Below are 12472 nucleotides of genomic sequence, written 5' to 3'. Positions count from 1 at the left end.
GGGTTATTTTGGATATTGTGGTCCATGTTCTTTCCCAGTCGGCAATATGGATGGCGTGTTGCAGATTTTTTTCCCACGCTATCATTGGTGTTTTGGTCGTATCTTTTATTCTTTCCTGTTCTAAAAGTATTTGGTATATTCTGCTTATTTGTTTGTTTTCATTTCCTATCAGAATCTTATCTAATGGGTTCATAGATTTTTGAATACCGGGTGTTTGATTGTCTTTTTTAAATCTGGATTCTATTTGGGCGTATGTCCACCAATCCATTTTATGATTTAATCTTTCCAGTTCTTGTCTAGATTTGAGTTCCCCGTTTGGGTGTAATATGTCTCTGTACTGGATGGTTTTGGCTATGTCGATCAAATTTGGGTAGATGATGGCTTCCATAGTGGAAAGCCATCTTGGAATTTTGTCGTAGTGTTTATTTTTAATTTCGTACCAGGTTTTTAGTAGTGATTTACGGATCAAGTGCCTGTCAAATATAGTTTGTTTTTGCAATTTATCTTTCCATAAATGCGCATGCCAGCCTGTTTGTAAGTCATGACCTTCTAATACAAGTATTCTCTTATTTTTTAAGTTAATCCACTCTTTTATCCAAATTAGGCTTGCCGCTTTGGGGAATTATTCTATTGTAGTCATAATTAATGCTATCTACATCTATTGGAACTTTCAGGTACGGTAATGATAACAACATCTGCTGCTCCTTCTTGAATCTAAACAGCAGTATCAATGTTGGCGGTATATAGTAGCTTGTTATGTAGTAGCTATCCATCAATAGGCTGGTGTATTTGTGTCAATCAAAGCATCATGTAGTTTTCAAAAGCAGGCTCATATGTTGAACCAGGAAGTTGGTAGAATATGGTATACTGTTACCAGGGCTTTCTTCTCCAGAAAAGATGACACAGACAGTCCTCAACTTACAACCAGAACTGGGACCAGAATTTATGTTGTTAAGCAAGGCAGTTGTTAGGTGAGTCTGGATTTTGCAAGCTTTTCTTTTCTTGTTAAATGAATCTCTGTAGTTGTTAAATCAGATTCCCCTTCTGTAGTTGTTAAGCTTCCCCTTCACTTATAGAATATAGAACAACAAAGCTGGATAGGACCTTGGAGGTCTTCTAGTCCAATCCCCTTCACAATCCCCTATAACAATGATGGCAAACATTTTTTTCCTCAGGTGCTGAAAGAGTGGGCAGGCATGCTATCATGCATGTGCAACTACCCATATCCATAATTCAATGCCTGGGGAGACTGAAAACAGCTTCCCCCACCTCCTAGAGGCCCTCTGAAGGCCAGAAACAACCTGTTTCCCAACTTCTGGTGGGCCCTGTAGGCTCATGTTTCACCCTCCCCAAGCTCCAAAGGCTTACCTGAAACTGAAAGGAGGTAAAAACGCCCTTCCCCATCCCCCTGGAGGCTCTCTGAAAGGCAAAAGCACCCTCCCAGCGACTGTGCAAGCGAAAAATCACCTGGCCAGCACACACATGCATGTTGGAGCTAAGTTAGGGCAATGGCCCGCGTGCCAGCAGATATGGCTCCACGTGCCACCTGTGGCACCTGTGCCATAGGTTCACCATCACTGCCCTATACCATTTCAGACAGATGGTTGTCCAGTCTTGTCTTAAAAACTTCCAGTGTTGGAACATTCACAACTTCTGGAGAAAAGTTGTTCCACTAATTAATTGTTTTAACAGTTGGGAAAGTTCTCCTAGCTTCTAGATTCCTTCTCTCCTTGATTAGTTTCCATCCATTAGTTCAGTCTATTGGTTGTCAGAAGCCAGCAAGTTGCAAATTTATTTATTTATTTATTGGATTTCTATGGCTAGGGATTCTGCAACCACTGTAAATACATGCTCAAGCACCTGACTTTTGATCGTTGGGATGCTATGAAGGTTGTAAGGGCAAGGACTTTTATCTAAGTTATATTTTTCAGTGTGTTCTAACTTTGAATACTCACTAAACAAATGGTTGTAAGTAGAGGACTACCTGTAACCAGCCAAAGTTAGATAAAGATCTCACAGAACAACTCCTTCAGAGGAAGTGCTATCTTCCTTCAGAATAGGAGAAATGGAAGAAAGTCAAAGTTTCTGGACAAATAACAACTCTGTATTGCAAGGATTATGCTTGATTCAGAATTCTTTGCCCATAGAGAAGCCAGAGGTAAGGAATGAATAGTTAAAGGTAAATTTATTTATTTATTTATTTATTATTTATTATTTAGATTTGTATGCCGCCCCTCTCCGAAGACTTGGGGCGGCTCACAACAAGATAGAACAAATCATAAATAATCCAAATAACATTAAAATATTTAAAGATTTAAAAGAACCCATATACTTACAGACACACACACAAGCATACCATGTATAAATTAAACATGCCCAGGGGGAGATGTTTCAATTCCCCCATGCCTGACGGCAAAGGTGGGTTTTAAGGAGTTTACGGAAGGCAGGAAGAGTAGGGGCAGTTCTAATCTCTGGGGGGAGTTGGTTCCAGAGAGTCGGTGCCGCCACAGAGAAGGCTCTTCCCCTGGGGCCCGCCAATCGACATTGTTTAGTTGACGGGACCCGGAGAAGGCCCACTCTGTGGGACCTAATCGGTCGCTGGGATTCGTGCGGCATAGAAACATAGAAACATAGAAGTCTGACGGCAGAAAAAGACCTCCTGGTCCATCTAGTCTGCCCTTATACTATTTTCTGTATTTTATCTTAGGATGGATATATGTTTATCCCAGGCATGTTTAAATTCAGTTACTGTGGATTTATCTACAACGTCTGCTGGAAGTTTGTTCCAAGGATCTACTACTCTTTCAGTAAAATAATATTTTCTCATGTTGCTTTTGATCTTTCCCCCAACTAACTTCAGATTGTGTCCTCTTGTTCTTGTGTTCACTTTCCTTTTAAAAACACTTCCCTCCTGGACCTTATTTAACCCTTTAATATATTTAAATGTTTCGATCATGTCCCCCCTTTTCCTTCTGTCCTCCAGACTATACTGATTGAGTTCATTAAGTCTTTCCTGATATGTAATGAACTCAATCTGTATAGTCTGGAGGAGGCGGTCTCGGAGATATTCTGGTCCAGTGCCATGAAGGGCTTTATAGGTCATAACCAACACTTTGAATTGTGACCGGAAACTGATCGGCAGCCAATGCAGACTGCGGAGTGATGGTGAAACATGGGCATATTTGGGAAAGCCCATGATTGCTCTCGCAGCTGCATTCTGCACGATCTGAAGTTTCCGAAGACTTTTCAAAGGTAGCCCCATGTAGAGAGCATTACAGTAGTCGAACCTCGAGGTGATGAGGGCATGAGTGACTGTGAGCAATGAGTCCCGGTCCAGATAGGGCCGCAACTGGTGCACCAGGCGAACCTGGGCAAACGCCCCCCTCGCCACAGCTGAAAGATGGTTCTCTAATGTGAGCTGTGGGTCGAGGAGGACGCCCAAGTTAAATACAAAAACTACAACATGAATTCATGTTGACCCTAGTTTTTCCATATGGCCTATACAGTATATTTATATTTTGATTTCCCCTTTTTTATTTTCCCCTTCCCCTTTTTTATTTCCCCTTCCCCTTTTTTATTTCCCCTTCCCCTTTTTTATTTCCCCTTCCCCTTTTTTATTTCCCCTTCCCCTTTTTATTTCCCCTTCCCCTTTTTTTATTTCCCCTTCCCCTTTTTTATTTCCCCTTCCCCTTTTTTGATGTTTTATTTATTTATTTATTTATTTATTTATTTATTTATTTATTTATTTATTTATTCATTCATTCATTCATTCATTCATTCATTCATTCATTCATTCATGAACCTGATTAGATTTATGTGAGATGCAGGTATCAGCATTAAAGTGGGATGGTGGTCATATGTTTATTGTTAATATTTTATTTTTGTATACACTTTTATCTCTTTTTTTGTATTTTGTTTGTAATTCTTGTTTTGTTTTTTTAAAAAAATTCTTTATAAAATAAAAAAAAATAACAAAAAGAAGGTGAAGAGAGCTTTATCCTTAATAAACTCCTCAGTCTGGAGCCCTGGTTCCTAACATGGGACCCAAGCCCCATAGGGGGCAACTTCATTTTTAATGAGAGCAATTGGAACCTTTTTTAAACCTAGTTAATGGCCTTTTAGGCTTCCTCCACATGTGTATTTCACTTTTTGAATAATCAGAATCATATGTCATGGGGGGCAGGTCTCAGGATTTTAGAGATGATTAGGTGGGGCATGGCCAAAAAAAGGTTGGGAACCACTGGTCTGGACCCACAGTGTTCTTTCTTTTCTTCTTTCTGTCTATGAGAATTTAAGTGAATTTTTTCTCATGGCATTAAAATGATAAGTTTTCTTACGAAAACAAGCCAATTTGTATCCTGTGTGCTTAGATTCTCCTATAGACTTCCTCACAGTATTATTTATATCATCAGTGAATAAGAAAATATAAAGGCAAAATAAATTTAATTATTTTCCACACTGGCCTAATCTGGCTCGATATGTCAAAGCAGACATTCGAACAGACATATCTGTCTTTTGAAAGAAAACTGATTTGAACAGGTACCGGTATAGTCACTAAGAAAAAAAACATTTATATGTGTATTAATTATATGTTGCTGCATCCTGATGTGTCCAGACTTGTAGGACACATCAGGAGTAGTTCAAGGAAAAATATTATGAAACACCAAGGAAAAGCTAGGCATATCCTGACTTAAATTATTATCTTTCCCTTCACCACACCTTTCAGCCCCAAGAAATATTTGGAGCACGTGTATGTACGTGCATGAGTAAACAATGTAGCTGCCCCTTTTATCAGTTAAGAAAATTCTACTGATAAATGTCACTGGGAGACATTTAATAAAACAATTTGGGGACACAATCTGAAGTTACTTGGGGGAAAGATCAAAAGCAACATGAGAAAATATTATTTTACTGAAAGAGTAGTAGATCCTTGGAACAAACTTCCAGCAGACGTGGTAGATAAATCCACAGTAACTGAATTTTAAAATGCCTGGGATAAACATATATCCATCCTAAGATAAAATACAGTAAATAGTATAAGGGCAGACTAGATGGACCATGAGGTCTTTTTCTGCCGTCAGTCTTCTATGTTTCAATGTTTCTAATTTGGGTTCATGTTTCCTTTAAATCCTTAGATATATTCAAATGTGTTGGAAAAGATTCCAGCCAAAAAAGAAAAAAAAATTCACATTGGAAGATTGATTGCCTCTCTTGACCTTTGTAGAAACCTCTCATTTCTGAAGGTTGTTACCGTGTTCATATCTGAATCAAAGTACTTTGTGTTAAGTATGAATCAATTTCATAGAGAAGAGAAGGGATATAATCATGTGACTACATAAGCAAAACTGATTTAAATATGCACCTGAAATGAAGACTGCATAAAAAATGAAGATGAGAACACAATTGGTACAATATTACTATAAAAGAATTTGCTGCTAAATATTTTCAAGCTAAAACATTATTTGTACAATATTTATGAATTAAATCACAATTGCCTGGATTGCGTGAATTCAGATCAAATAAATTATAGAGCACCTTTGCCTGCACACCAGTGTCAAGAATGGAGTCTGTTTCTAAAGTTCATTAATTGTATATTCTTTCTCTTATGCTTTGAGATTTCTTTTGCCACTTTGTTGTAGTATTCTAGAAAAGGAAATAAATTAAAAATAAAAAGCAAAAAAAATCATCTAAAATTGAGCAAACACCCCAAGTTTTAAATACATCATTGAACATTGATTTCCTGCTTTTTCCTGGTTTTAATAATGCTTTTATCAATTCGTTCATAAAAAATTTGCATATTGTGTATCATAAATTCAGTTTGTAAGCACTGCCCTTCCAATAGTATAGGAAAATCTTTTTTGTCTCACTCCTTGCTCAGTAAATCGACATTTTTTTGTACAATGATACAATTCTTTTGTACAATGATACTTTGGTATATCATTCAAAAATATATCTGCATCTTTAATTCATAATAAGTATTGTAATTTTTAATTAATATATTTATGAATATTAAATGAAAATGGGGCAACGGTGGACTAAATCACATCATATAATTGTTTCTTTAGTCAGTCTATACTTTAGCATAATGAAGTTGACACCAAACACTTTTAAAGCGTTCTCTGGGGTGACTGGTAAACATAAAAGAAAACCTTTCTGGAATTAATATTTTATGTCCTTTAAAACCTATTTTACATCACTACAGGGAATTTATCTTCATCCAGAACATTTTAGAGGCCACTGAAGGCTACGTCATGGGCACATACACACAGACAGGGCTGCCATCAGGAATTTTGGGGCCCCATACAGCCTAAGTGTCTAGGGGCCCCCCTCCCCGCCATTTTTAAACTACTTTATTTTGCGACATACCAATTATGTATTAAATTTACCTTTCACAAAAAAAAAATTAAACCCTGCCACTACAAAAAGGTACACTTGATTGACAGGTTAATAATATGAGTCATTTTGTTAAATCTTTTGGTCAAGTATGTTTATTACTATAGTGCAAATATGACATCATAAAGGAAAGCACCATGAACTGTAAACATATACAAATATTCACTAGACAACACAACATATAACAAATTATACTCTTGCAAAGTAAAAGGTAGTAATGGCAGGTGCTTTTTGTTCTCCATACATATTTAAGCATGATGCCAGCAACTTCATGAGAGTTTAGGGATAACCCACTGTATTTTAATTCATTTATTAATTATTATTTAGCATATAGCAATAGCTTTGGGGATGGTGTGATTATCCACTGACTGAGCTACTTTGTTAGGCAGGTATATGTATACACATTTATCACATGAATACAAATGCAAAACTTGACTACTTCCCAATTAGATCATTTTGGTTGAACAAATAAAGTCATCAGCTTTTAATTAAAATCAATATGCCTCTGTCTTCTATTTTAAACAAAGATTTCCACAAGCAAACTTTTAAGGAGCTCAAGGAAGGAACGAAGGAAGGGAGCGAGGGAAGGAGGGAGGGAGAGAGGGAAAGAAGGAAGGAAGGGAAGGAGGGAGAGAGAAGGAAGGAAGGAAGAAGGGAGGGAGGGAAAGAAGGGAGGAAAGGAGGGAGGGAAGGAGGGAGGGAGAGAGGGAGAAGAAAAGAAAGAAGGAAAGAAGGAAGGAAGGAGGGAAGGAAGGAAGGAGCCTCCCTTTCTTTCTTTCTTTCTCTCTCTCTCTCCCTCCCTTCCTTCCTCTCTTTTTTTCTCTTTCTGCAACTTTTCCACTCCTTCCCCTTCTAGCTACTGTGAGGTTGGCGGCCCTGAAACTGCTACCTTTCGGCTTCGGCCTCCTTGCAAAAGAAACGTCCCGCGCCGCGCGCCTATCCCCGCGCATGTCTTCAGCCTCAACAAAATTGGTGGCCGTCACCCTCGTCCTCCCACTGCCCCTCCCCCCCCCCCGCCGTTTCCTTCCCTCACTGAAAATGAAATCTGGGGGAAGGGGGGGGAGAGGCAAGCTATGAGAGACCGACCGTTGTAGAAAGTTCCCTCGAGCCACCCAAACGGAGCAACAGAGCGCAAGCACAGGGCAGGTGGGGGCGGGGGGGAAGAGAGGCTCGAGGCCATGAAGGGGGACGGCTTCAAGACTTTCGAGAACAGCCGAGGCTGAGGTGGGAGGGGGGCGAGGTTGAGCAAAGGCTAAAGAGGAGCCAGGTTTCCTCAGACTGGCCATCCATCCCCTTCCCTCCCCCGCCTTGAGAGGGTGGGAGGAAACGCAGGCAGACCAAAAGCCAAAGGAGAAAAACAATTGCCCTTTCCTGGTTACCTCAGGAAAACATACCGGTACCGATCTTCTTCAATCGCCGGGCCCCCCTCATGGCCAGGCCCCTGACGCCACTACCGGTAGTACTGCCCTATCGGCGGCCCTGCACACACATCGTTTGGGATTGTGCGAATCACAGTGTCGGGATTCCAAGTAATTGACACAAAGATCAGTACAGTTAAATTAGGATTTTTGACACACATCCAATATGAAGAATTCTACTTGCAACAGGAGAGTTATCATCCCTTTTCATGTAGTCACTTAATTGTCACCCAGGCTTCCAGATTAGCAGATGATTCTAGAACTAGTCTTCCAAAATATTATCTGAAATATCCAAATGTTTTTTCCTCATAAATGCTTCTAGTTTAAACTCCATGAATGAAAATCTAAGCATTGTTTTATGCTACATGTACATATTCCTCAAAACAGAAAGACACAACGCCCAGTACTATATAATGCTTAGAATTCTGTATTAGGCCAAAACAATGGTTCACACTTCTTATTTTCTGTTTAAATTCTCTTTACATCTTAGAATAAGTGTGAGGGGAGGTTGTTACCTAATGGTAGTGTTAATTCAAAAAAGATTTCCCAGTTGATGTGCAATCCCCTTAGCATACTAACTCTTTGCAGATGGATACTAGCATACATGGAGCTGGCATCTTCTGTTGTAATCTTATGGTACTGTGATCTTAACATGAAAAGAAAAGTAACAAAATGTTCAAAGCCACTGTTAACGAAATGCTTCTTTGATGGGATGCTTACAATCAATGCATAAGGAAGATATATAAGGAGGGTGTTGAGACTCGAGAAAGAGTGCAGAGAGGAGCAAGAGGATTAGGGGACTGGAGGCTAAAACATATGAAGAACGGTTGCAGGAACTGGGTATGTCTATTTTAATGAAAAGAAGGACTAGGGAGACAGTGTTCCAATATCTGAAGGGTTGCCACAAAGAAGAAAGAGTCAGGCTGTTCTCCAAAGCACCTGAGAGTAGAACAAAAAACAATGGGTGGAAACTAAAGGAGAGATGTAATTTAGAACTAAGGAGAAATTTCCTGACAGTTAGAACAATTAATCAGTGAAACAAGTTGCCTCCAGAAGTTGTGAATGCTCCAACACTGGAAGTTTTTAAAAAGATGTTAGATAACCATTTGCCTGAAGCTGTGTAGGGTTTCCTGCCTAAGCAGGGGGTTGGACTAGAACAGTGTTTCCCAATCTTGGCAACTTGAAGATATTTGGACTTCAACTCCCAGAATTCCCCAGCCAGCGGATGCTGGCTGGGGAATTCTGGGAGTTGAAGTCCAAATATCTTCGAGTTGCCAAGATTGGGAAACACTGGACTAGAAGGTCTCTTCCAAGTCTATTTTATTCTGTTCTATTCTATAACTAGTTATAATCCTATAAGTGTAGCAGAGTGGTGAACAGCGGAAAGGTGTATTTTTTTGAAAAACAAGCAAACATACATTTCTTAAAATTCTTGTCCTTTGAAAGGCACATATATGCAGCACAGAAAACAGGGTGCTGCAACTTTTCCTACCACTAACACAAGACAGCTTTTATCCATTCCTTTTCTGGCTGTTCTCCTGGGTTTTTAACAGCTGTCTGAGAAGTAAAAATCTGGCAATGGAATCATTCCCCACCTGTATGGAAGAAGCTGCTTCCACATCTGATGTTCAGTAGCTGTTAGACACTCACTGGAGAAGCTGAAATCCTATTGGAAGAATGAAGCTGCTGTAAACAAAAGGTCTCAGACGGTCTTTCACAAGAGAGTAATCGCAATTGTGCTCTCTCCTCCTCTCTCTCCCTTCCTTAGTGTGTTATGGTCCCAGTACACTTTTAAAAACAAAGTAACAGCCTGTGTCAATGGAAATATTTTATCCCTGTCTTTACAAGGAAAGCTTATCTTTGTCCCAGCAGTGGGCTATGAGCCGAAACGCTAAATAGCGCTCGCCGCCACGGCTCGTACGTTCCTGCGGGGCCAGCGCGATTTTGCTGCTACACCTGTGGAGGTAGCAAAATCATGCATGGAGCCACAGGTGCGCCCGTGTCTTGGCATGCACAGAAGCAAAAAAACCTTGCTGAAACACAGACGCACCTGCAGCTCCGTGTGCACCTCCACAGGTGTAGCAGCAAAATTGTGCTGGCCCTGCAAGAACTTATGAGACATTGTGGCGAGCGCAATTTGGCATTCCAGCTCGTAGCCCACTGCTGCTTTGTCCACCCGCAGAAAAAACCTTAACCTTAGATTGTCTACAGTTGACTTCTCCAAGTTTCTAAATAAGGGGCATGTATAAGCGCACCATTGTGCCTACCGTCCCTGTCCAAATGTCCTATTATCCTTTTTTATCATTACTTTTTACTTATGTTTATACAAGCTACTATCTTATACATGTTTGATAAATAAATTAAATGAATGAATGAATGAATGAATCAATAAATAAATAAATAAAAATAGCAAAAAGGAGATGCATATCTATGCCTAAGCAGACAAAACTAAACACTAATTCATGGGCAGTCGTACAATCATCCTTTAGTCCTGTCCTGGTGAGTCCTTTATGTGAAGTTCTCCAAAGGTAAAAGTTATTGCACCCATCTTCTCTAAATCATATCAATCATGCTACTGGACTGTCAATCTTCCTGACGACAGTGAAGAGCTTTAAGTGGGAAGTTTTTGCAGATCATCTATCACAGATGATCTCTTTGCTTTCGTTCTTCGTTGACATCCCTGTATGTTTTTGAGACAGGAGAGAAGATACCCAATGAAACTAGAACCTGGAGAACTACTTGCAAAAGGGATGGCCTCCACAGAACTTGGACCTGGGGAAATGCTTCTTCTTCTAGCTCTTCAGATATTCCTGACATCAAAGGTTTGTTGTCGCATCATGTCAAAACATGCAGTCAGTCTTGATTTTTGATGGCTGCCTGTTCAACAAGAAAGAAAAAAAGAAAGAAGAAATAGAGCAGAAATAGAAGAAACAGATTTTGGTTTCTATTAAGAATGCTAAAGAAATGGCTATGAAATAAAATTGAACTCTAACAAAGGACATAACAAAGGACATAATCAGGTTTTCATTATAAGATGTTGACAGGCAACAGCGATAGCAGAAAGGCTTATGAAACCAATTAATTTATTATCATAATATATGAATGCATGATGTAATGCATTATCACACATTGGATTAACCTAGGGCCAGGCATCGTTTCAGACATCAGACACTATTTTTTTAATGACACCATGGTTTTCATTTGTCTGTGCATGTAGTCTTGTGCACTATTTGCGTCACTGTACAAAGCTTTGTGAAAGTGAAAAATATTTTAAATTTGTTTTCATTTTATTCTGAAGTTCTGGGGATTTTGACGGTTTTTTTTAGTCCCTTCTATGCCTGTTGTTTTCCCACTGCAGACTCTTCCTTCTTGAAATGCTTCTCATTCTACACTTCTTTTATAGAGTTTAAAGGCAAAAGTTTGGGAAACTTGAATTCAGTAAAGAGAAAATATCAGTTATTTCGGAACTTGGGATCAGACTGGACAAAATGACAGAATTCAGCCCCAAATGTAGTTATAGTTATGGTGTGTTGCTTAGAAAGCTGAAGCTTGCTTTGTAGCTTAATGTCCACCTATTAACCTTCAATAATGTTGGGTTGCAAGCAATTCCTATCACTACTGCCAACATTTTGGACATGGTCCCTAGTGCGATTGTGATTGCAGCAGAAAACAGATTGACAAAAGCATCGCTTAATTTTTTTTATTGTGGTTAGCAGCTCCGTTGGCCCCATAAATCAATGGTGGGTAGCAGTGAGATTCCGCCTACAGGTCTATTACTCAGCTTGGTCCTACGCACTTATTCCTGAGTGAGCAATCAGTTGGGACAATACAAAGAAAGAATACAAGACTGGGCCTGCCTTCCTAGGAACTCGTGGGTGTAACATGGCATTTCTGAAGAAGTTAAAACTCCAAACGTAAGAAATGCACACTTTTTTAAGGCATATAAATTAGTCATTGCAGGCTTTTTAAATGTGTCAATATGATGCACATATTCACTCAACTTGCCTTGGATGCTTCAATGCTAATTGTTGGAAGGCCTTCCGAGTGTGAAGTCCACAAAGGCCTTTAATAAGAATGTAGTACTGTAGAATCTCTTGCATTTTTAAAAACCAAAGTTTCTCTGTCTGCCTGAAGTGGCAAAGTTAAGAGATTTGGAAAGCTGACCATTTACTACTAAAATGAGGACTTTTGCTGAGGAAAAGGGAGAAATTAACTGAATACATCTGCTCTCTCCCTCACCACATTCTTTCAGTGAGGCAATTATCTCTAATTTTTTAAGTAGCAGGAAGAATGAAGCTTCTCTGAAATTGCATTACTTAAGAAAATTAAAACATACACTTTGAAGACATAATAGTCTAAGAAATAAATGTTTTATATCAGCTACCACAATTCAATTAGGGACGTGAGAAAAAAAGTTTGAATGCTGAGTTTGGTTGGTTAAATTGGCTTTAGTTTCCAGCCTGGCTCAGATAATGGACTATAGAAGGTGGGCAATTCTCAATCTACTAATATTTTGGCTGAGTAATTTGAATGGCTGGAACATTTTTCTTACTGAACTATTTCAAGAGGCTATAAAAAAGCCTGATGTGGATGTACAGATTATTATCTCTATTGTGCAGCCAAGGAACTGAGGCTGGGAGAGAGAGGCCTTACAAGGCTTT

The sequence above is a fragment of the Erythrolamprus reginae genome, chromosome 1 (genome assembly GCF_031021105.1).
Source record: "Erythrolamprus reginae isolate rEryReg1 chromosome 1, rEryReg1.hap1, whole genome shotgun sequence".
NCBI classification, from domain to species: domain Eukaryota; kingdom Metazoa; phylum Chordata; class Lepidosauria; order Squamata; family Dipsadidae; genus Erythrolamprus; species Erythrolamprus reginae.
The sequence above is the reverse complement of the archived record's forward strand: the minus strand, read 5'-3'. Positions refer to the sequence as shown.